This window comes from Orycteropus afer, unplaced genomic scaffold (assembly GCF_000298275.1).
Source record: "Orycteropus afer afer isolate SDZICR_OR568_19922 unplaced genomic scaffold, OryAfe1.0 scaffold00865, whole genome shotgun sequence".
Taxonomy (NCBI): Eukaryota; Metazoa; Chordata; class Mammalia; order Tubulidentata; family Orycteropodidae; genus Orycteropus; species Orycteropus afer.
This window is the reverse complement of record NW_006922452.1, coordinates 385982-410724: the sequence shown is the minus strand read 5'-3', so window position 1 is coordinate 410724 and position 24743 is coordinate 385982. Positions and strand designations below refer to the sequence as shown.

Genomic DNA, 24743 nt, shown 5'->3' with positions numbered 1-24743 from the left:
ACACACACACACACACACACACATACACATACATGCATAAAAATACTTTCTGAATTCCTTCTCACATAATTCTATTGCTTGTTTTTCCTCTAAGACATGTAATAAGACCTTCCAAGTGCTCAAGGAAAATATAAACAGAAACAATAAGACAGACAGTGCCCTGAAAGAATTCAGGAAAACCATTCAAGAAGAGAGTAACAAGATAAAAACTCAATTAGAACTCACACAAAAACAGCAATTACAGTCACAGAAGATGAACACTAAAATTATAGAAATAGATAATATGGTGGAAGGACAAAAGAGTAGACTAGAACTGGCTAAAAAACACATTCCCCAGCTAGAAGAAAAATCCCTTGATGCCAGACTGTATGAAGAAAAATCGGAACACATGTTTAAAAGAAATGAAGAGAAGCTAAGATTTATATGGGATGACATGAATAGAAACAACATATGCCTGATTGGAATATCAGAACAAGAGGAGGCAACAAAAAAAAAAAAAAAAAAAAAGAGAGAGAAAATTGTCAAAGACTTGCTAACAGACAATTTCCCACATATCATGAAGGAAGAAAAATATTCATCCAAGAAGCTCAATGAACCCCATACAGATCCCAAGAGAAAGTCACCAAGACATATCATAATCAAACTTTCCAAAAGCAAGGACAAAGAAAGAACCTTGGGAGCAGCTCAGGAAAAACAAAATGTCACCTTCAATGCAAAGCCAATAAGACTAAACTCTGATTTCTTAGCAGAAATCATGCAGGCAAGAAGGCAGTGGGATGGCATATATAAAACCTTGAAGGAAAAGAACCTTTAACCAAGAATCATAAATCCAGCCAAATTGTCCATCAAATATGAGGGTAAAATTAAGACATTCTCAGACAAACAGAAATTAAGGGAGTTTGCAAAAACCAGACCAGCCCTACAAGAAGTACTAAAGGGAGTTCTTCCTACAGAGAACCCACAACAGAGAACAAATTAAAATCAAGGTACTTGACACCACCACCTAGAAACCAAACCAGAAAAAGAGTCTCAAAATAAGCTCACAAGAAATGTACATAGAGAAGTAAAGGAGTCAATCTGCTGACGACAACAGCAACAAAGCAAATAGAGGGAATAAAAGTTTTAATTACAAAGCTTCCAATGGAGAGGAAGACAGGACTATGTCTTTATAGGACAGACTGTTCCAAACTAGGGAATTGTGAATTTACTTCAGGGAAACCACAAAGACAATTAACAAATGGTTAAACACTTGACTAGGAACCGAAAGACTGGTGATTCAAACCCACCCAGAAGCCCCTTGGAAGAAAGACTTGGAAGTCTGCTTTCAAAGACTCACCGCCTTGAAAACCCTGTGGAGTGCAGTTCTACTGTAAACACATGGGGCGACCATGAGTTAAATCGACTTGATGGCTACTGGTTTGGTTTTTGGTGTTGCACAGGAGTGCAAGTAACACTTCTGGATTCCAGGTAAGAAGAATATGCAGAAGTTGTTATATGAAGAAAAGTAACTAAGAGATCATTTTAGTCCAAACTTCCCATTTAATAGATGAGGACCAGAGGACCTAGATCACCTAGTACACCTATTTGCCCAAATAGTTCTGTCCATTCAGCAATCTGAAGAGCAGTGAGGAGTGGACGCTGCTGGGAGTACAAGGAAGAGACAATGGAGAGAAGAAAGGAATAGAATAAAGGAAAGAAAAACAACCAAAAGACAAAGAGAGAACCAGAACTTCAGAGAGAAGCATAGAAAGAAATGAGGGGAATAAAGTTTTATTTTAGATCTGTAAGAATTAAAAATCAATAGATTTAATTTACATCCTAAGTATGAAATCTGTAAGTATGAAGAAAGAAGGACAGTTGTTTTTTGTTGTTGTTTTTCATTGAATCAATTCCAGAACTGGAAGGAAATGATAATTTAAGGCCCAAACTAGACGAAGAGTTCATGTAGGAAGGACAGCATGCTGGATTTCACTGTGAATGATAGGGACCTTGTCCCAACGGTCTGGCCTTCTGGAGAAGTGTTCCACAAATAGTCACTCCACCACCTCTGTACACATGTGGTGTGGCCATTAGAAGCAATGTCTTTAGAGGAGTAGCTGGGTGCAAATTGCAGTCTCTTACCTTTCTAGCTGTGAGTTTTCTGAGTCTCTACTCTTCTGGCTTCTGGAGGGCTCTTGTCTCTAGGGTCACCACTCTCAGATCTAGAGATGCAGTGGGATTTAAAGGAGCAAGTTTAAATTTAATGAATATATATAGACCGGTTGTTCTTGTTAGATGCTGTCCAGTAGGTTTTGACTCAGAGATCCTATGTACTACAGAACAAAACATGATATGGTCCTGAACCACCCTCACAAAGCTTGGAATGTTTGAGCCCATCATTGCAGTCACTGTGTAAATCCATCTCACTGAGGGTCTTTCCTTTATTGCTGACCCTGTACTTTACCAAGCATAATATCCTTCTCAAGGGACTTGTTCCTTGTGAAAACATGACCAAAGTACGTGACACCAAGTCTAGCCATTCTTGCTTCTAACGAGTATTTTGGCTACTTCTTCCAAGACAGATTTGTTCATTTTTCTGGAAGTCCATGGTATTTTCAATAGTCTTCGTCAACACCACAATTCAAATGCATCAATTCTTTTTTGATATTCTTTATCTATTGTCCAGTTTTCACGTGAGTATTATACTATTGAAATTACCATGGTATGGGGCAGGCTCACTTTCATCTTCAAGGTAACACCTTAACACTTTAAAGTGGTCTTTTGCAGCAGATTGGCCCAGTGCAATAGGTCATCTGATTTCTTTCCTGTGGTTTCTGTGGGTGTTGGTTATAGACCAAAGTAAAATGAAATCCCTGACAAATTCAACCTTTTCTTCATGTACTGTGATGTTGCTTTTAGTCTAGTTTAGAGGATTTTTGTTTTCTTTATATTGAAGTGTAATTCAAACTGAAGGTTGTAACCTTGATCTTCATCAGTAAGTGCTTCATATCTTCTTCTCTTTCAGCAAGGAAGGCTGTGTGATCTTCATATCTCAGATTGATAACAAGTCTTCCTCCAATCCTGATGTCATGCTACTTATATAGTCTAGCTTCTTGGATTATTTGTTCAGCATAAAGATTAGATAAGTATGGTGAAAGAATACAACCATGACACCCACCTTTCCTTATTTTAAATGATATAGTATTCACTTATTCTGTTTGACCAACTGCTTCTTAGCCTATATACAGATTCCTCATGTGCACAATTAAGTGCTCTGGAATTCCTATTCACAATGTTATCCATAACTTGTTATGATCCACAGAGTTGAATGCCTTTGCACAGTCCATAAGTTACTTTGCATAGTAAATAAGTGACTTCTTCCTTCAGTATCATCATTTCTCAATCATAAGCTAGCTCCTGAAGTGGTTGAATGTTAACCAACTCTTTCTGGTGCAGTAATTCTGTGTATTTCTCCCATCTTTTGATGCTTTCTGCATCTTTCAATATTTTGCCCATAGAATTTTTCAGTATTGCAACTTGAGGTTTGAATTATCTTCAGTAAGATTTTACTTGCATGCGATATTAGTTATGTTGTTCGATAATTTGCACATTCTGTGGGATCACCTTTCTTTAGAATGGGGACAAATATGCATCTCTTCCAGTCACTTGGCCAAGTAGTTGTCTTCCAAAGCTCCTGGCATTGCTGAGTGAGTTCCTCTAGTGTAGCATCTGTTTGTTGAAACATCTCAATGGGTAACCTATCAATTCCGTGAAGCCTTATTTTTCGCCAGTTCCCTCAGTGCAGCTTCGACTTCTTCTTTCAATACTATTGGTTCTTGATCATATGCCACCTCCTGAAATGGATAAATATCAACCAATTCTTTTTGGTACAGTGACTCTTTGTATTCCTTCCATCTTCTTTTGATGTTTCCTGCATCATTCAGTATATTGCCCATAGAATCTTTCAGTATTGCAACTTGAGGCTTAAATTTCCTTTTCAGTTTTTTTCAGTTTGAGAAATGCCAACTGTGTTCCTCTCTTTTGGCTTTCCAACTCTATGTCTTTTCACATTTCATTGTAATAATTGACTTTGTTTTCTCAAGCTGCTCTTTGAAATCTTGTGCTTAGCTCTTTTATCTTGTCATTTCTTCCAGTTGCTTTAGCTACTCTCCATTTCAGGGCAAGTTTCAGAGTCTCTTCTGACATCTATTTTTGTCTTTTCTTCCTTTCCTGTCTTTTTAATGACCTTTTGCTTTCTTCATGGATAATGTTTTTGATGCCATCCCACAGTTCCTCTGGTTTTCAGTCATTGGTGTTCAGTGCATCAAATCTATTCTTTAAATGGTCTCTAAATTCAAGAAAGATATTATCAAGGTCATATTTTGGCTCTCATGGACTTGTTTTAATTGTCTTCCACTTCATCTTGAATGTGCAAATGAGCATTTAGTTGAGGGTCTGTTCCACAATCAGCTCCTGAACTTGTTTTGGCTGAAGATATTGAGCTTCTCTGTTGCCTCTTGCCACAGATATAGTCAATTGGATTCCTATGTATTTCATCTGGCAAAGTGCAAGTGTATAGCCACCATTTGTGTTGTTGAAAAAAGGTATTTTCAATGAGTAAGCCATTGGTCTTGCAAAATTCTATCATGCTATCTCCAGCATTAATTGTATGTCCAAAGCCAAATTTTCCAACTACTGGTAATTCTTCTTGTCTCCCACTTTTGAAGTGCTGAAACCTCTCCACCATGGGTAACCCTGATGGCATTTTGTAGCACGGTGGCATAGCCTACAACCTCACAGCAACACATAAGCCACCATGGGATGACAAACTGTCAGATAAGTTTATCTCCCTTAGTTGTTCCTAACCCCTCTGCATCTGTCTACCCCTGCCTTAATAAAGAGCTACACCCAAGCAAAAAGCAGCCTCCACGCCCTGTGCCTGCCCATCTCAGGACCTGGCCTTAATATAGAGCCACAATCAAGTGAAAAGCATCTGATTTGATATACAATTTTAAATGTTAATGATGAATATGTTCTATCAGACCTAATAGTCTCGGGCTGTGAGTTTGTGAGCCATGGTGGTGCCCAGGTCCAAGTGAAAGTGATCTTCTTCCCTTTAGCCATGGCTCCCAACTCCATCCTGTCCCAATGTGGGTGATAGACCTTGATCCTGGGGTCTGAACGGTACTGTCTCCACCAGTTAACTTGCTTCCAGTAGACACTTGGCTCAAGGACAAGAATAGAGAGGGGAGTTAGCTCATGACATGAGTTTATACTTTAAAGTGTCCTATCTGCTGAAAGTCAACCTTCATAATAAATGATAATAGCCAGCTATTTACCACTTGGCTGACTCTGGACAAAATATTCTCCTCCTCCCCATCTCATCAACAACTCTCTAATGAGTTGTATGTGAAATTGGAACAATTAATATTTTACCTATTTAAAAGCAGAGACATGGGTCATATAACCCTTGGAATCCCTTTCAGCTCTGAACCCCAATAATCTAAGAAAGGGCAGCAAGCTGTACAGCAGAGGTTTGCACAGTATGGTCCTCTGAGCAGCAGCATAAGCGTCATTTGGGGACCTGTGAGCAATGTACCTTTTCAGGTCCCATCCCAGATGTAATGGATAAGAAGCTCTGATGTGCAGCCCACTCACCTGAATTTTAACACATGCTCCAGCAGATCCTGATGCATGCCTTAGTTGGAGAATGGTTAAGAGTAGGAGTCCTGCAGTTGCAAACAGTTAAAACGCTCAACTGCTAGCTGAAAAGTTAGAAGTTCAAGTCCATTCAGAGGTGAACTTGAAAATCTTGGTGATCTACTTATGAAAAATCATCCATAGAATTCTGTGGAGCACAGTCCTATTCTGAAACATATGAGGTCACTATGAGTCACGGTTGACTTAATAGAATAAACTACTCACTGCCGTTGAGTCTTTTCTGATGCATAGAGGTTTCTGCGGTGATATCTATACGGAAGTAGATTGCCCAATCTTCCTTCTGAGGAGTGGCTGGTAGATTTGATCCACGAGCCATCTGGTTAATAGTCAAATGCCTTAGGCACTACACCATCAGAGCTTATATATATAAGCACACACACACACACCAAAACTCACTGCTGTTGAGTTGGATACAACTCATAGTGACCCCTTGTTGGATTTCCAAGACAGTATCTCTATGGAAGTAGATTGTCTAGATAACCCAGTCTAACACAGCCAGTCTTCCTTCCAAGGAGTGGTTGGTGGGTTTGAACCACCAGCCTTCGGTTAGCAGTCAAATGCCTTAGGCACTACCCCACCAGAACTCCTATATGTGTGTGTTTATATATATATATATATTTGGCAAGGAGCATTACCCCTTCTCTGTGAGTGGTTTTGTCATTTAACCTCTTTGAGATGCAGTTTCTCCATCCACAAAAGTTGGATAATCCTACCTAATTCTACCTTTTATTGAAGATTGGCATGAGTTTTAAGTGATATAAGAGCTCCTGAGACACAGTAGGTGCTCAATAAATGCTAGCTGAAATTGAAGGACCAGAAAAGTTGAAGAGGAGACTGGGGAAAAGAAAAAAATTAGAACACCAATCTTAATTTTCCCTTATATAACTGTTTTTGCATTATATAATTTGCAATTTGCATGCAAAACATTCCACCCTGGGGCATCATAGAAGCCTTGAAAAATCCAATATTATACAGACAGCCAAAGATTCTGGCTGCTAAACCAGGCTTAAAAACTAATTTTCCCTCTTTAAGGAAGTGCCATTTGCACATTCAGCACAGCAACAATGAATTCAGGCTTCCTTGCCATCCCCTGCTGTAGTCACAATATTATTTTTATCAATAGCAAAGACATTTATTTTTGTGTGTTCTGAGCCTTTTCTGAATCTCCCCTTTCATCCACACTGTGTTATCAGTAAACAGTTCATTAGAAAAAAGAAAAGAACTAGAACTATTTTTAACAGTATAAATATGATTAGAGCATCTAATTAGGTCCCAGGAAGTATATTTTCCACTAATAATTGGGAATATATTCTGTGTCAATTACAAAAGGATTACCAGTGAAGCTTTGATAATTTGGACTAAGACATAGCATGAATGTTGAGGCTGTTTTCATTAACAGCCCACTCCAGGTGAAATGCTCAGAGAGCACAAACACACTGCTTCTTCACCTTAGAAAAAATTCAGATATTTGGAAGGCTTCTGGGAGTGCAGAGAGTGTAGGGAACAGATCTCTGAGCACCACATGTTAGTTGAAACGACTATTGTTGTTGCTAAGTGCTCTTGAGTTATACCTGACTCATAGCATACAACAGAACAATACCCAGTTCTGCGCCATGCTCACCATCCTTGGTATACTGGAGCCCATTGTTAAAGCCACTGTGTCATTCCATTTCGTTGAGGGTCCTCTACTTTTTCTAGCATGATGTCCTCTATAGGGACTAGTCCCTCCGGATAACATTACTGAGGACTAGGAGACAAAGTCTCTTCCATCCTCACTTCTAAGAAGCATTTGGCTGTACTGAAATGACTATCAAGACACTAATCAGGTGGGATGAGAGATTGAGTGCTTTCAACTCTACCCCTTGCTATTCAAGCAAAGCCTCTAACTCCTGTCCTCCAACTTCCACAACACCCCAGGGACAGAATGTTTTCCTCTAACTTTATGACAGCAACATGGATTAGAAATTTCTGCTTCTCTCATGGCTTGTAGCACAGAGAGGCAGAGATTTCTATTGTGTGTGAGTGTTGGTTTTTCATGAAAGTGTAAGTTTAAAGTGAGGACAGTATTTTGGCCAAATTCCAAAAAGAATTTGAGTCCTAGAGATATAGTTAATGGTAAGTTCTGTAACTAAACCAAACCTACTGCCATCAAATAGATTTCTACTCATAGTGACCCTGAAGGTCAAAATAGAACTGTCCTATAGGGTTTCCAAGGCTGTAAGCCTTGACACAGAGTGCCACATCTTTCTCCCACAGAGCAGCTGGTGGGTTTGAATCGATGAACTTCTTTAACCACTGCACCACCTATGGTAAGATCAGAAAGTCAGAAATGTCCACATCCAATGAAGAAATGAAGGCCATGGAAAGGAGACTTTTGTGTTCTCTGGGCCAAGGGAACAAGTGTCTGGCTCTAAAAAAGACAAAGCTGAACAGTGAAAAGTGAAGTGAGTGTGAGAATGGAGAGAATATGAAAGTGTAGGGTGAGTGGGACCAACATCATTCTTCTATTAATTGAATATTGATTGAGTGCCTTTTATGTAATAAGACAGTGTTCTTTGTGGAGCTTAAAATTAACTCATTATTATTGGCCTATGAATTAATTACTGTACAACCAGCCACTGTTGAGTCAATTCCAATTCATGGTAACCCTGTAGAATGGATTAGAACAGCCTCACACAGTTTTCAAGGCTACAATTGTTATAGAAGCAGACTGACTAATCTTTTTCCAGAGGAGTGTCTTGTGGGTTTAAACTGCTAACCTTTCTGATAGTAGCCAAGTGTTTAACCACTGTGCCATGAGGGCTCTTAAGGGCAGTATAAACCAAAAAACTCATTACAATTGAGTCAATTCCTACCCATAGTGACCCCCATAGGGTTTCTAAGGCTGTAAATCTTTATGGAAGTTGATTCCCTCATCTTCCTCACATGGAGCAACTAGTGGGTGAACCACCAACCTTCTGATTAGCAGCCAAATGCCTTATCCACTGCACCACAAGTTGTTCTTGTAGTTAGGTGAATTGAGTTGGCTCTGACTCATAGTGGCCCTATGTACAACAGAATGGAACACTGCCCAGTCCTATGCAAGCCTCACAATCCCTGCTATACTTGAGCCCATCCATGTATCCATCTCTTTGAGGGCCTTCCCTCCTTTCATTCACACCCACTTTATCAAGCATGACAGCCTTCTCCAGGGAATGGTCCCTTCTGATAATATGACCAAAGTAGGTGAGGTGAATCTGGACATTCTCACTTCCAAGGAGCATTCTGGCTGCACTTTCTCCAGGACAAGTTTGTTAGTTCTTCTAGCAGTCCATGGTACTTTCAGTATTCTTTGTCAATGCCACATCTCAAAAGCATCAACTTTTCTTCAATCTTTCTTATTCATTGTCAACTTTTCACAAGCATATGACACAATGGAAAATACCATGGCTTGGTTTAAGCATACCTTAGTCTTCAAAGAGACATCTTTGCTCTTCAACATTTTAAAGGGATCTTTTGCAGCACATTTGCACAGTGCAATATGTTGTATGATTTCTTGACTGCTGCTTCCATTGGTGTTGATTATGGAACCAAGGAATATGAAATCTTTGACAACTTCAATATTTTCTCCATTTATCGTGATGCTGCTTATTGGTCCAGTTGTGAGGATTTTCATTATGTTTATGTTGACATGTAATCCATACTGGAGACTGCAGTCTTTAATTTTCACCAGTAAGTGCTTCAAGTTATCTTCAAACTTTCAGCAAACAAAGTTTTGTCGTCTGCATATCACAGGCTGTTAATGAGTTTTTCTTCAATTCTGATGCCACATTCTTCTTCTCAGATTATTTGCTTAGCATGAAGTTTGAATAAATATGGTGAAAGCATACAATTCAATCTTGACACACTCCTTTTTTTTATTTTAAAAGATGCAGTATCCCCTTATTCTATTTGAATGACAGCCTCCTGGTCTATGTCCATGTTCCTCATGAGCACAATTAACTGTTCTGAAATTCCCGTTCTTCTCAATGTTATCTGTAGTTTGTTATGAGTCACACAATCAAATGATTTTGCATAGTCAATAAAATACAAGTAAACATCTTTCTGGTATTCTTTGCCTTCAGCCAAGATCCATCTAGCATCAGTAATGATATCTCTTGTTTCATGTCCTCTTCTGAACCCAGCTAACATTTCTGGAAGTTCTCTAGCAATATACTGCTGAAATCACTTTTGAATTATCTTCAGCAAGATTTCACTTGCATGTGATGTTAAAGATATTGTTTGATAATTCCGCATGCTGTTGGACCACCTTTATTTTGGGATATGTACAAATATGGATCTCTTCCAGTCAGTTGGCCAGGTAGCTGTCTTCCAAATTTCTTGGCATAGCAAAGTGATTGCCTCCAGCATGGCATCCATTTGTGGAAACATCTTGATGCATAGTCCATCAATTTCTGAAGCCTTGTTCTTCACCAATTCCTTCAGTGCAACTTTGACTTCTTCCTTCAATACCATTGGTTCTTGATCATATGCCACCTCCTGAAATGTATGAACATTGACTAATTGTTTTTGGTACAGTGACTCTTCATATTACTTCCATTTCTTTTTGATGTTTCCTGCATCAGTCAATATTTTGCCCATAGAATCTTTCAATATTGCAAATCAAAGTTTAATTTTTTCTTTAGTTCTTTCATCCTGAGAAATGTACCACAATTGGTAACCTAAAATAAGAGTAGGAGAGTAAGTTCTTACCACTTACAAAAATCTTTCCATTTTTAACTCATTTAACCCTCATCACAGGCCTGAGAAGTAAGCATTTTTAACTCATTTAACCCTCATCACAGGCCTGAGAATTAAGCAAGCTAGTTTTGTTACCCATATTTTAGAAATGTTGAAATTGAGATCACTAATGTGTGGGCCCAATAATCAATTCCAGATCTCTGGATTCCAATTCCAGTGGTATTTTCACTTTACTTTGGATAAGCACAGGCTGTTGCATCTCCTTTTTCTGTACAAACATGGAAGTCAAAAGGTGAGGGCATTAGTGTCCCAGGTTTGCTGTAATAAATACCACAAACTAGGTAGTTCATAAGAATGGTGATTTATTCTTTTATAGTTCTAAAGGCTGGGAATCTGAGATAAGGGTATTGACCATGTTGATTCCTTCTGAGACTCTGAGGGAGAGTCAGTCCCATGTTTTTCTACTAGCGTCTTTTAGCTCCAGATGTTCTTTGGCTTGCAGCTGCAGGATCACATGGCATCTTTCCTCTTCTTCTTTGTCTCTATATATGTCATCTTCATTTATAAGAACATCAGTCATATATAATTACGATTATGATTATTGCTCCAGTATGAATTCATGTGAACCTAATTGATGACATCTTCAAAGACTATTTCCAACAGGGTCACAGCCACAGGTACTATGGTAAAGACTTCAATGTATCTTCAATTCAATCCATAACAAGGAGTTTACACTGCCCCACTTTCTGTAGGAAGCACTGGAATCCTGAGTGTAAATATCATTCATCAATCATATGCTATTTTTTAGAAGAGTGATAAATTGGAGATCAAAACTCATTACTTTATTCAACTATATTGTTACTATGTGGCAGGCAGTATGCTTTTATTTACAGAAATACATAAGTATGAGGTAGAGTGGAATACATAGCACAGTTGTTGTTGTTACATGCCATCAAGTCTGATCTGACTCATAGCAACCTTATGTGCAACAGAACAAAAGAGTGCCCCGTCCTGTGCCTTCCTCACAATTGTTCTTATGCTTGAACCCATCATTGAAGCCATTGTGTCAATCCATCTCACTGAAGTATATCACATAAAGTACATCACATATTCATGATAACGATGCAATCCAGAACTCACAGATGAACATGTGTGGAGAACATTTTGAAGGTCATGAGAGTGGATGCCTGAAGGGAGAGGAATGGTTGAGAAAAGAATGGTGTACACATGAAGAAATATTCATGATAATTAACCATTTGTTGTTGTTGTTATGTGCTATCGAGTCGGACCTGACTCATAGCAACCCCTCCTAGGATTTCCAAGGTGGTATCACAATGGAAGTAGATTGTCCAACCTTCCTTCCATTATAGAGATGCAAATCAAAACAACAATGAGATGTCATCTTGCCCCAGCACTCATAGCAAAGTTCAAGAAGACAAAAAATAACAAATGCTGGTGAGAATGTAGAGAGATTGGAATCTCATGCACTGCTGTTGGGGTTGTAAAATGATACAACCACTGTGGAAAGCAGTATGGCAATTCCTTAAAAAGTTGGAATTAGAAACACCATTTGACCCAGCAATGCCATTACTAGGTATGTATCCTAAAGAAGTGAGAACCAGCACAAGAACAGATATATGCACACCCATGTTTATCATGGCACTAATTACAATAGCAAAAAGATGGAAACAACCTAGGTGCCCATCAACAGAAGAATGAATAACCAAACTATGGTACATACACACAATGGAATACTATGCAACCCTAAAGAATAATGTAGAATCTGCAAAACATTGTATAACATAGATGAACTTGGAGGACATTATGCTGAGTGAAATAAGTCAATCACAGGAGGATAAATATTGTGTTAATTCACTATTGTGAAAAGTTAAGGAAAGGTTTATATATGGAAGGAAACTTTCTTTGATGGTTATCAGGGGTGGGAGGGAAGAGAGGGAATACTGCTAGGTAGGTAGGGACAAGTATTGATTTTGGTGAAAGGAAAGGCAATGCACCAAATGTGAGTGATCAACACAGCAACATTGAGGAAGAGGAAGACATAGAGAGGTACATGGGAGGTACAGACAACAAAACTGAACCATTTTGCACATAGAGTACTGCATTGTCAGTGATGGCAAACATTGATCTATGGGTGGATAGAGATGATGTTTCAACAAGCACATTTGTATGTTCTGTAAGAAGGTCCAGGTATACAGAAGAGCTGACAGGGGTCAAGTTTGTGGTGACTTTTGGCCATAGCCAACTACCCTGAGGGAGTGAGCAGTTGGACCTGTGTGCTCAGGACCATAGTCCCAGGGAGCAGCAAGCTCAATTGACATAACATACTACACAAAAACATTGTTCCACATCTTTCTTTGGTGAGCAGCAACTGGGATCTTAAAAGCTTGCAAGTGGCCATCTAGATGCAGTGATGGGTCTTTTCTCATCCAGAGCAAAGAAGAATGAAGAACACCAAAGACTCGTGGAAGCAATTAGTCCAAGGGACTGGTAGACCATGTGATCCTCAGCCTATATGACAAATGAAGCCAGAAGAACTAGATCTTGCCTTGTTACCATAGTCAACCACTCAGAGGGGGATCTATGTAGGAGATCCTGGATAGAGTGGGAGAACAACGTGGAATAAAACTCAAAATCATAAAAAAAAAAAAAAAAAAGAGGATCATGTGCCCTGGTCTGATAGAGCTTGGTGAAACCCCTGAGACTATGGACCATAGCTGCCCTTCAGGTCTGGAAATGAACTCACTGCTGTGGCTTCTAGCCCAATAAAAGACAGGGATATGCAGTGAACATTTACATGGGGTAGGTACATACACTCCTTGGAGAGATAAATTATGGGAGAACGAAAGGGCAGTATATGTACAGTGAGACAGCTGGGGGGCAGGAGTGGATGAGAGGGAAGTACACAGGGAAGAGGTAACTATGGGAAGGAAGTGGGAAGGGAACTGTTGCATTGTGGGAATTTGCAGTCAATGTCATGAGACAAAATGTGCATGAACTGCTATATGGAAAATGAATTTGCTCTGTAAGCTTTCATCCAAATCACAATAAAAAAATTAAGGAAATAAAAAAGAAAAAAGAATGATGTATGGATTGATTAATTGAATTGTGTCCCACAAAAAGATATGTCAAAGTTGTCATCCCTACTAGTTGTGAATGTTACCTTGTTTGGAAATAGGTTCTTGGAAGATGTTATCAGTTAGCATGGTGTTGTACTGGAGTAAGATGGGTCTTAATTCAATACGAATGGTGTCCTTGTAAAAGGGAGTCCCTGGATGGTCATCAAAGTTAGTGCACTTGGCTGCTGGCTGAAAGGCTGGAGGTTCTAGTCCACCCAGACACTCATCAGAAGAAAGGTCTGGTGAGCTACTTCTGAAAAGTCAGCCATTGAAAACTATGGAACGCAGTTCTACTCTGACACATATGGGTTTGTAATGAGTTGGAACTGACTCAAGACCAACTAGTTTTCTTGTAAGAGTGAGACAGATTAAAAAAAAAGAAGAAGAAGAAGAAGAAAATACAACCATGTAAAGAAGCAGGCACAAATCTGAGTTGATTCAGCTGCAAGAACACTCAGAGCTATTTGAATCTGAGAGCGATAAAGAAGGACTTTCCTCTAGTCTTTGGAGAAAGCATGACCCTGCTATTACCCTGAATTCAGAATTATAACCTCTAGACTGTGAGATAAAAATTTCCATTGTCTTAAGCCACTTGGTTTGTGGTATTTTGTTATGGCAGTCCTAGGAAACTGTACTGGTGGTACAGTGGTTAAGGCATTCAGCTGCTAGTAAAAAAGTCAGAATTTCTAACCTATCAGCTGCCGTACAAGGTGAGGTAGTCTGCTTCTGTAGAAATTTTACAGCTTTGGAAACCCTATGGAACAGTTCACCTCTTGTCTAATAAATCATTTTGAGGAACTGACTTGATGGTGGTGGGTTTGGTTTAGGAAACTAATAAAGATGGGGATAAAAAGGCAAACAAAGAAAATGGAGGTGACACCTGGACTGATGTTGATGTTGAACCACAACCTGAGGCAAGTGACTGATGGTGTCTGTGGTAGTTAAGGTTGTGTGTCAACTTTTCTGGGCAGCTGGATGTAGTTATTCTCCATGATGAGATTGTAATCAACTTCATGGTGGAATCTTCTGTGAGCACCTAATCAGTTGAAGGAGAGCTGTCTTCAGAGTGTGGCCTGCTTCCAGTATATATGTTTGAGGAAAGGTCTCTAGCTTTTGGCACATTGAGATCCCACATTTGGCTGAGTCTTCATCTCCAGTTCCTGGGCCTGAACCAGTGGCCTGCCATGTTGTCTGCTGATCTTGGGATTGTGACCTTTTACCTGCTGACCTTGGGTTCATCAGCCTCAGCAGTCAGCAGCTGCCAGAGTTAGGAGGTGCCTTCAGCTCCAGGGGACCTGGGATAGGAGGCAGAGCTGAAGCCCAAGGTGGAGAGGCCCTCACCCAGATCCTAGAGATGACACACTGAATTTGATCTCCTAGCCTCCTACACTGTAAGAGAATAAATTCCAGCTTGTTAAGCCATCCACTTGTGGTATTTCTGTTATAGCTACACTAGAGAACCATGACAGTATCATTAAATCATGAGTTCAGAAAAGCAGAGATCAATAAAGACATCCTCCCAGCCACAAGGCTTTCATTTCCTCCTTGAAGAAGTACATGACTCAAATACTTGCGAGAAGTGAAATTCTCACCAAGCCTGGGATTTTAAACAAGAGCTTTCTTAGGAGCTCAGCCTGGGGGTGGGGTTTCTTCTGGCCAAGGGAGAGCTTTGTTTGGCATTGGCACTGTTGGGCCTATGAAAGTGAAGTTGCAAACTCATGCAGTTGAAGTGTGAAAGTGCTCCCACCATTGGCTGTGCTGTAGTTTCAGGAGGATGGGTGGCAGTCCCTGCTATTCTTGGCTGTGGGGATTCTTTCCTACATGAAATCTCCTGAGGAACATCATGTTCTAGCACAATGTAAATGAGGGAAAGAGAGCACCCAAGACTCTCATAACTTTGTCTTTTGTACGTAAGCAGAGCACTGGAGAAGGACAGACGAGAGAGCCAATGTCCCTACCCCCACCTGAGCCAACTGAAATGGGGAAAAGTCTCCTTGGGAATGATGATCATTGGAAATGATTTTAAAAATGTCTCGTTTTTGTTCCTCCTTGGAAATCTCTCTGTGGCTGTTTCTCTTCAACAGCTCTGCCTGCTTCTCTCTTTCTGTCTTCCTCACCTTCCTGGCTCTATCTCTCTCTCTGATTCTTTCTATGACTCTCTTTGCTTCTTTCTCACTCTGTTTTTGTCCCTTTTTCTCTTGCTTGTTTTTGTCTCTGTCTCTGACATTCTCTCTCTTCCCCTGTCTGAATCACCTTGTCTCTGTCCCTGTCTTTCTATGTTCCCCTGTGACTATATTTACCTCTGACCCTCTTCCTGTTCCCTTTTTTCCCATCTTCCTCTTATTTGAATTTTCTCTTCTCTTATAGCTGTGTTAGGATTCTAGAAGAGGCTGACCAGCTGTCACCATGGTTCCTAGAGATAAAGAAGAATCCATATTTCTCTAGAAAACAACTAGGGTTCAAGATCATGGGCATACCATATGATTTTCTTTTTTGCCTTACTGCTACTCCAGCCCTTTCAGTGTTCTGATCATACCATATCTGTGCACCTGTGTCCCAACATCCTAGAAAGTCAGAGCTGAAAGAACCCTTGCATAGGCAGAGGGTAGCTTTTTATCTCTCAAAATGGAGAAATCAAGGTCTCAGAGAGAGGAAATGACTTATTCAAGAACACACAATTAATTTATGTCAGACGTAAAATTAAAATAAACATTTTGAATGTCTTCAGAGGTCAAATAAATATTTGATTGATCAATCTATCTCCCGATCACCCAAGAAATATAAATGAAACTTACTATCTGCAATATACTAGATTCTGGTACAATGCAAGGAATATAATCTATGAAAGCCTACAATCCACATGAAGTAGCTATGTGATGGAGTATTAGGGAATCTATAAATGACATTTTTTCTCCTTCTGAATTTAGAACCAAGTGAGAAATGTTTTTATTGTTGTTGTTAAGTCCTGTAGAGTCAGTTCTAACTCATAATGATCCTATGTACAACAGAATAAAATAGTACCCAGTCCTGTGCCATTTTCACAATCATTGCTGTGTTTGAGCTCATTGTTATTTAAAAAGAAAAAGAAAGAAAGGAAACTCACTGCCATTGAGTCGGATCCAAATCATAGTGACCCCTCCTTGGGTTTCTGAGGCAGTATCACTATGGAATTAGATTCCCTAACTTTCCTTCCCATCGTTGTTATAGCCCCTGTATCAATCTGCCTCATCTATGAGTTTGTTGTACTGTGGTTCTGCGGTGGCTTGCATGTTGCTGTGATGCTGGAAACTATGCCACTGGTATTTCAGATACCAGCAGGGTCAGCCATGGTGGACTGTTTTCAGTGGAGCGTCCAGACTAAGACAGAGTGAGAAGAAGAACCTGCAGAACTACTTCTGAAAAATCAGCCACTGAAAACCTAAGTGAGAGAAAAGATGCTGGAAACTGTCAGTTTTAATATTGGTACATGATTGAAAACTGTGGCTTTAGAACTGCAGCCAAGTGAACTTGCTAATATTCTCAGCTTCAAGTCTATACTTTAAGAAAGTTCACCTGAAGAAAAGTTTAGGAATACTAGGCAGACACAGCCATATAGGGTCATCACCTCATACCAATACTGGGAAGAAAAGAAATCGGTGAATGAAGCCACAGAGCTTGCAGATTCTTTGCAGATGAGCTAGAACAAGAAAAATATATGGACCATGTGGATACCAAACCATCACCATCATCTACTGCCTTTCATCTGCTGGGAAGATAGAATAGGGAAGCTCCCCCAGGGAACTATCAGATTGGCAGCAAGTGGGAGAAAGTGACAGTATCCTATTCCTCCTGAAATTTTTCTGATTATTTTGTTTTCCTAAACTATTGAGCTTAATCATGAAGCCTTTGCTCAACCAGGGGTGACATCCTCTCTATTGTGGGAGATGAGCAGCACATAAAGAGAGTTAGGCTGCCATCTCCCTCGCCAGCTTCCTGCGAACTCCACAGTAGCACTATCAACCCTAAGGTGATTTTTGAGGATGTATGATAATACCCTTGATTCTACACTGGCTGGTAGCCCTCCAAAGTTCAATCCACCTGATGATAATATAAGTAGACACACAATATATATTGTTGTTGTTAGGTACCATTGAGTCAGCTCTGGCCCATAGCAACCACCTGTAAAACAGAAACACAGCCTGGTCCTCTGTCAGCCTCACAACTCTTGCTATAGCTGAGCACATTGTTGGAGCCACTGTGTCAGTCAATCTCATTGAGGGTCTTCTCCTTTTTGTTGACACTTCACTTTACTAGGCATGATATCCCTCTCCAGGGAATGGTCTCTTCTGACAACATGACCAAAGTAAGTGAGATGAAGCCTGGTCATTCTCACTTTCAAGGAGCATTCCGGCTGCACTTATTCCAGGACATATTAGTTCTGTTGGCAGTCCATGGTATTTTCAGTATTCTTTGACAACACCACAACTCAAAAGCATCAATTCTTTTTCTCTCTTCCCTATTCATTGTCCAGCTCTACCATGCATATGATGCAATTGAAAATGTCATGGCTTGTGTCAGGTGCACCTTAGTTCTCAAGGAGATATCTTCTCTCTTCAGCACTTGAAAGAGGTCTTTTGCAGCAGATTTGCCCAGTGTAATAGGTCATCTGATGTCTTGACTACTGCTTCCATTGGTGTTTATTGTAGAACCAAATAATATAAAATCTTTGACAACTTCAGTCTTTTCTCCATTTATTGTGATGCTGTTTATTGGTCCAGTTGTGAAGATTTTTTTTTTTTCTTTATGTTGAGATGTAATCCATATTGCAGACTGAAGTCTTTAATCTTCACTAGTAAGTGCTTCAAGTCATCCTCACTTTCAGTAAGTGAAGTTGTGCATTTGCGTATTGCAGGTTGTTAATAATTCTTCTTCATATAGTCCCGGTTCTCAGATTATTTGTTCAGCATACAGACATATATATTGAATAAGTATGGTGAAAGGATACAATCTTGACACACTCCCTTCCTGATTTTAAACCATGCAGTATCCCCTTGTTTTGTTCAATCGACAGCCTCCTGACCTATGTACAGGTTCTTCATGAGCAAAATTAAGTGCTGTGGGATTCCTATTCTTCTCAAAGTTATCCATAATTTGTTATGATCCACATAATCAAATGCTTACAATACAAGTAACCATCTTCCTGGTATTCTTTGCTTTGAGCCAAGATCCATCTTACATCAGCAATGATATCCCTCGTTCCATGTCCCATTTTGAATCCAACTTGCATTTCTGGAAGTTTTCTGTCAATATACTGCTGCAACCATTTTTGAATTATCTACAGTAAGATTTCACTTGCTTGTGATATTAATAATATTGTTCAATAATTTCCACATTCTTAGGAAAGTGTACAGATATGGATCTTTTCCAGTCAGTTGGCCAGGTAGGTAGCTGTGTTCCAAAGCTCTGAGCATAGACAAATGAGTGCCTCCATGGGGCATCCATTTGTTGAAACATCTTAGTGGGTGTTCTGTCAATTCCTGGAGCCTTGTTCTTCACCACTTCCTTCAGTCCAGCTTCGACTTCTTCCTTTAGTACCATTGGTTCTTGATCATATGCTACCTCCTGAAATGGATGAACATCGACCAATTCTTTTTGGTCCAATGACTGTATTCCTTCCATCTTGTTTTGATGTTTCCTGCATATTTCAATATTTTTTCCCATAGAATATTTCAATATTACAACTCAAGGGTTAATTTTTTTCTTCAGTTCTTTTAGCTTGAGAAATGCCAAGTGTGTTCTTCCCTTTTTCTTTTCTAACCCCAGGTCTTTGTACATTTCATTATAATAGTTGACTTTGTCTTCTTGAGGTACTCTTTGAAATCTTCTATTCAGCTCCTTTATCTTACCATTTCTTCCATTTGCTTTAGCTACTCTCCATTCAAGGGCAAGTTTCAGAGTCTATTCTGACATCCATTTTGGTATTTTCTTCCTTTCCTGTCTTTTTAATGACCTTTCACTTTCTTCATGGATGATGTTCTTGATGTCATCCCACAATTCCTTTGATTTTTGGTCATTGGTGTTCAATGCATCAAATCTATCTTTAGATAGTTTCCAAATTCAGAAGAGATATAATCAAGGTCATATTTTAGCTCTTGTGGACTTGTTTTAATTGTCTTCAGCTTCAAGTTGAAGTTGCATATGAACAACTGATGGTCTGTTCCACAATCAGCTCCTGGCCTTATTTTGGTGACTATATCAAGCTTCTCTATTGCCTCTTGCCACAGATGTGGTCAGTCTGATTCCTGTGTATTCCATTTGGTGAAGTCCATGTGTATAGCCATCTTTTGTGTTATTGAAAAATGGTACTTGTGATGATTAAGTCATTGGCCTTGCAAAATTCTATCACATGATCTCCAGCATTATTTCTATCACCAAGGCCATATTTTCCAACTATGGGTGATTCTTCTTTGTTTCCAACTTTTGCATTCCAATCATCAGTGATAAGCAACACATGTTGATTTCATGTTTGGTCATTTCAAACTGCAGAACTTGATAAAAATCTTCAATTTCCTCATCTTTATTTTGGCGGTTGGTGCATACATTTGAATGATTGTAGTATTAGTGTAGTGCCTAAGGCACTTGACTGCTAACCAGAAGGCTGGTGGTTCAAACCCACCAGCCACTCCTCAGAAGGAAGATGGGGCAATCTACTTCCATAGTGATACTGCCTCAGAAACCCGAGGAGGGGTCACTATGAGTCGGGTCTGACTCGACAGCACTTAACAACAACAGTATTAACTGATCTTCCTTGTAGGCCTATGGATATTGCCCTATCACTGACAGCATTGTACTTAAGAATAGATCTTGAAACATTCTTTGTGATGATGAATAGCACACTATTCCTCTTCAATTTCTCTTTCCCGGCATAGTAGATTTTATGGTTGTCTGATTCAAAATGGCCCAACTAATCAATTTCAGCTAACTAATGCCTAGGATATCAATCTTTATGTGCTCCATTTCATTTTTGACAATTTCTAATTTTCCTAGGTTCATACTGTGTACATTCCATGTTCTTATTATTAATGAATGTTTGCTGCTGTTTATTCCCATTTTGAGTCATGCCACATCAGCAAATGGAGGTCCTAAAATCTTTACTCCATCCTCATCATTAAGGTCCATTCTACTCTGAGGAGATAGCTCTTCCTCATTCGTATTTTGAGTGCCTTCTGACCTACAGGGCTCATTTTCCAGCACTGTATTGGACACTGTTTTAGGGCTATTCATAAAGTTTTTCAGTAATATATCAGTTAGTGTTTCACTGCTATTCATAAGGTTTTCACTCGTCACTTTTTGAGAAGTGGATGGTCCCTTCCTTCTTCCAAGTCTGTCTTAGTCTGGAAAACTCTGCTGAAACCTGTCCACCATGATGAGCCTGCTAGTATTTGAAATACCAATGGCATAGCCCCCAGCCTCACAGCAACACACAAGCCACCACAGTGCAACAAACTTACTGACAAGTGGTGGTCAACATATGTATGGTATTAAAGTTCCATGGAGGAAGGTCATGTCAGACAAAAAATGTCTTAAAAGCTCCTTAGAGAGGTGATATCATCCCAACAGAATGCATGTTAGTGAGGTGGCCCAGAATATGGCAGCAATAATGAAAACATGGTTTAGGAACACTGCCCTGATACTAACCTTGACTCATATGTAAACATCTTAGTCCACCAGTGGACAGTTTAGTTCTTTTTCCAGATAGGTCAGAGGTCAGCAATGAAGAGAAAGGGAGGCACTCATATCCAAGTACAGTTCAGCCCTACTTGTTCAAGAGAAGAAAAGGGACCAACCTAAGATGTGGTTTATATTGTTGACACTTAATTGAAGCTTCTGGTAAAGAATAGGAACACTGTAGGGGGAAATAGCTGCATGTTCCCCAAGACCAGTAGAGGTGAGGACACATGCAGTTAGAAATACGAATGGAAGATTGGGACTTTCAAAACATGCAGAGAAAATAGGACTGGAAGAGAGAGGAGGTAAGTGAGGTGCTGAGGGTACAAAATGTAAGGACTGTCTTTGGGTTCTCTAGAGGAGGACAATCGTGAAGTGTATATATAGACATAGATATAGATACAGAGAAATTTACTTCAAAGAAATGACTTGCAATTGGTGGGGCTGGTAAGTCCAAAATCAATGAGTTCAGTGGCATGCTGAAGACCTCTCCTGGCTCATGGGTTGTGGAAGCTGATGAAATTGAAGATTTGCAAGTCTGGTAGGCAGCTGGAGACAGCTGTGGATTTATATCCCAGGAACTAGAGGTCAGGTGACAAGAAGAGTGCAGGGTCAAGGGAGAGATCAAGTTTGCCAGAATATCCACTTATATACCAGAACCAGGTAACACTCCCAAGTAAAACCCCTTCCAATTGATTAGCTGCTCACATTAAAAAAAAAAAAAAAAAAGGAAAGTGATTACATTATGGAGGAGTACCTTTCAAACTACTATGTATTATAGGCTCACCAAGTTGATACATCATAAGGACCTTGTACTTGCTTGACAAGAAAATGAGCACCTAGTTAGATTTTTCACCCTAGATGCTTTATTTCCCTCACCCTGGCCCCAGTCACAAGAAAGACAGAGGGTTAGGTTGCTCATGACAGAGCTCTTGGTCTTCACTAACCTCTGATGGACTAGGCTTTGGCAGCTTCCTCAGAAACTTTGGTTCAAGAATGTGTTGAGATGGGAGGACTTGATGGTGGGAGGAGAGAGGATTGGGAAACAAAAGCCCCACCTGAGTTTCCTGTGCTCCTTCTGAGCCTAGGTTTCCATTCTTCTCTCCTCACTAAAAGCTGTAGCAATTAACTAACAGACAAATTCATGTAAACTAGGGACCAGTTGCCCGTCAAGTGGAAGGCTTGAGGCTCCCTTTACTAAACACCACAAATCTTTCAGGGAGGAGCTGAAAAGCCTCATTCAGGAGCAGATGAAGAAGGGGAACAACTCCTCCAACATCTGTGCCCCATGACAGATTACAGAGTTCATGGCCAGCAATTCCCATGCAGTCTTTCCAACATCTTGTATGAACTTCTTCATGATGACACCCATCAATGACCTCCACACAGCTGACTCCTTGAACCTGGCAAAGGGGAAGCGCCTCATGTGGTGCAAGTTCAGCAGTGTCTACTTACTCCTGGACATCTATGGCTGGACCCAGCTCAGCAACATTTATGTCACGTTGCAGGTTAGCAAGGAACAGGACAACTCCTCGATCAAACCTAAGGGAGTTTCTTGTGGTGAAGTCACAGCATCCAGCCTGATCAAGGTGAAAATCCTGGGAGAGGTCATGGAGAAGGGCAGCAGCTACTTCCCAGTGGACACCACAGGCTTATGCCTGCGCCCGGCCATCTACGCAGCCAGGCCTGATGTGTGAAGCATCATCCACCTGCACATCCCCCCCCCCCACAGCCACAGTGTCAGCTATGAAGTGTGGCCTTCTGCATGTCTCCCATAATGCCTGCTGGTGCAGGATATGGCCTGTTATGACTTCAATGGTGAAATGGAGCAGGATGTGGATCAAATCAAGCTGAAGAAGTGCCTTGGCCCCACCTGCAAGATCCTGGTGCTGGGAAACCATGGAGAGGTTGCTCTAGGTGACACGGTAGAGGATGTGTTTTATAAGATCTTCCACCTATAGTCTGCATGTGACGTACAGGTATCCACACTGTCTAGCACTGGGGGAGTGGAGAATCTCATCATCCTGGAGCAGGAGAAGCACTGGCCTGATGAAGTGGGCTCTGTGAAGTGGGCAGGGAGCACCTTTGGGTCCATGCAGAAGAGCCAGCTGGGGGAGCACGAGTTTGAGGCCCTCATGAGGATGCTGGACAACCTGGGTTACAAAACAGACTACACATACTGCTACCCCTTTACTCAAGAGAAAACCAAACACAAAAGTGAGGTGGAGATCCTAGCCACAGTCACAACCTTTGTGTTTGAGGACGATGGCACCCCGGTCCCCACTCTGAGGCAGCATGCCTAGAAACAGCAGCAGGAGAAGACCCATTGACTCAACACTCCCAACACCTACCTGTGGGTCAACATGGCCGATGAGGTCCAGAGAGGAGCATGGGCAGTCCCCGGCCCAAGATCACATGGATGAAGGTTGATGAAGTGGAGAAACCTAGCAGTAGCATGCCTATACAGATCGAAAACCCAAACCAATGTGAGCCTCTCTATACTGACCCCCAAGAAGTGCTGGACGTGATGAACAAGATTTGGGAACAAAACTAGCAGAATATGAAGTCAGCAGGATCTCAGTCTCAACTCCTGGCAAGCATCATCACTGACAAGAGCCAGAACCCATCGACAGAGAGCCAGCTGATGTCCAAGGGTGATGTGGATACCAAAGATGACTCAGAGGAGACCATGCTCCACCCCTTCAGCCAACTCACCAACTAGGAGCTGGTGGAAAAAAGAGGTGGAGGGGTAGAAACTAGAGCTTGATGGAGAGAAAGAAATCCCACAGAAGGGCCTGCATCACCCATGAAATCTGCACCTACTTCTCCAGTGCAGAGTCCAGCAAAGTCAGAAATGAAGAGCCCTGTGGTGTTGCCATCCAAGACTTTGGAGGATACTAAGAAGACAGAAACAAGCAACTCCCCCACAAAGCCCAAAAAAACTCTGCCAGAAGAGGTGGTTGTCAGCAGGAGGGAGGAGGTGGAGACTGTGGAGGAAATCCTCAGCAAAGGCTTGAGTCAGATGACCACCAATGCCGACACAGATGTTGATACCTCCAAGGACAAAACTGAGTCAGTCACCAGTGGCCCCATGTCCCCAGAGGGCTCACCACCCAAGTCTCCTGCAAAGAAGAAAAAGAAACTCTAAACCCCATCTTTCCTGAAAAAGAGCAAAAAGAAGGAGAAAGTGGAGTCTTGATGCGTGGCACCCATGGGCTCCCATCTACAACTTCAATCTCTTCCCCTCCCCTTCTCTCCTTTCTGTCCCTGAAGCACAGGTCCAAGGAGGGATAAAATAGGACCCTGTATCACATTCTGAGGGGGATCTTAGAGATTACCCAACCAATCCCTCATATTACAATTGCCCCAGAGAAATCAGGTGACATGCCCAAGGTCACACAGCTGGTGAGCAGCAGAGCTTGCACTAGAATTCAGGTCCCCTGACTCCCACTCCAGTGCTCTTTCCACTATTCACCACTG

The 24743-nt window shown here is 40.8% G+C and overlaps 1 pseudogene; it reads left to right on the top strand.

Moving 5' to 3' along the window:
• LOC103212175 overlaps positions 1-24462 on the top strand; it is a 55782-nt pseudogene extending 31320 nt beyond the window's left edge.
• Positions 24463-24743: the final 281 nt, after the last annotated feature.